This window comes from Salvelinus sp. IW2-2015, linkage group LG22 (genome assembly GCF_002910315.2).
Source record: "Salvelinus sp. IW2-2015 linkage group LG22, ASM291031v2, whole genome shotgun sequence".
Classification (NCBI taxonomy): Eukaryota; Metazoa; Chordata; class Actinopteri; order Salmoniformes; family Salmonidae; genus Salvelinus; species Salvelinus sp. IW2-2015.
In genome coordinates this window covers 8,215,985-8,217,339 of record NC_036862.1, presented here as the reverse complement: position 1 = coordinate 8,217,339, position 1,355 = coordinate 8,215,985, and the positions used below count along the sequence as shown (strand labels likewise).

The following is a 1,355-nucleotide window of genomic DNA, read 5'->3' as shown; positions in this document are numbered from 1 at the left end:
CTATAACATCTGCAGGCCTGCCTCCCCTCATCACACACCTCTGGCAACAACATAATTGTCACACCCTGGCCTTAGTTATCTTTGTTTTCATTATTATTTTAGTTAGGTCAGGGTGTGACATGGGGAATGTATGTGTTTTGGTTTGTCTAGGGGTTTGTACGTTTAATGGGTCAGGACTTGTCTAGGTGTTTGTATGTCTATGGCTGCCTAGATTGGTTCTCAATTAGAGGCAGCTGTGGTTTATTGTCTCTGATTGAGAGCCATATTTAAGGCAGCCATAGGCATTTGGGTTTTGTGGGTAATTGTCTATGTGGAACGTTTGTTGCTTGTCTATGCACTTACGTCGTTAGCTTCACGGTCGTTTGTTGTTTTGTTTAGTTTGTATTCAGTGTTCGTTTCGTGTTTTTCCCTTCTCTAATAAAAGAGAATGTATTTTGCACACGCTGCGCCTATGGTCCTCTCTCACCCATAGACGATCGTGACAGAATTACCCACCTGAATCGGACCAAGCAGCGTGTCAAGCGGCAACAGGAGCAATACACAACCGGATTATATGGCAATGGGAGCAGGATCTGGCTACCTACGTGGGAGGAGATCGAAGGTGGGCGATGACCAGGGCGAATGCCGGAGCCCGCTGGGATTCTCTGGCGCAGTGCGAGGAGGGATACCGGCGAATGGAGGCAGCACGAAGACACGGTAGGAAGCCTGTGAATCAGCCCCCAAAAATTATTGGGGGTGGGGGGCTAAAAGGGAGTGTGGGAAGTCAGGTAGGAGACCTGCGCCTACTCCCTGTACTTACCGTGGAGAGCGAGAGTACGGCAGACCCGTGTTACGCAGTAGAGCGCATGGTGTCTCCTGTAGTGTTCATAGCCCGGGGGTTATTCACCTCCCCGCACTGGCAGGGCTAGATTGAGGATATGGCGGATGTCATGAAGCCGGCCCAACGCATCTGGCCACCAGTGCGTCTCCTCAGGCCGGCTTCATCACGCACAGCCTTACGCATGGTGTCCGGTTCGCCTACATAGCCCGTGCGGTTATTACCCCTCCGCGACTGGTCGGGCGACGGGGAGCATACAACCAGGTAAGGTTGGGCAGGCTCAGTGCTCAAGGGAGCCAGTACGCCTGCGGTCCAGTATTTCCGGCGCCACCTCCCCGCCCAGCCATTACACACAGTGCCTACACCACGCACCAAGCCTCCTGTGCGTCTCCAGAGTCCTGTGCGTCCTGTGCTGCTCCCTGCACTAGCCCTGAGATGCGTGTCCTCAGCCCGGTACCACCAGTGCCGGCACCACGCACTAGGCCTAATGTGTCGTATCCAGGTCCAGTAGCCCTGTTCCTTCTCCCGCACTAGCCCT

General features: G+C 53.9%; 1 pseudogene; it reads left to right on the top strand.

Annotated features, from left to right (window-relative positions):
- Window positions 1–608: 608 nt before the first annotated feature.
- Window positions 609–1,355, top strand: part of LOC139022774 (NTPase KAP family P-loop domain-containing protein 1-like) — a 31,337-nt pseudogene continuing 30,590 nt past the window's right edge.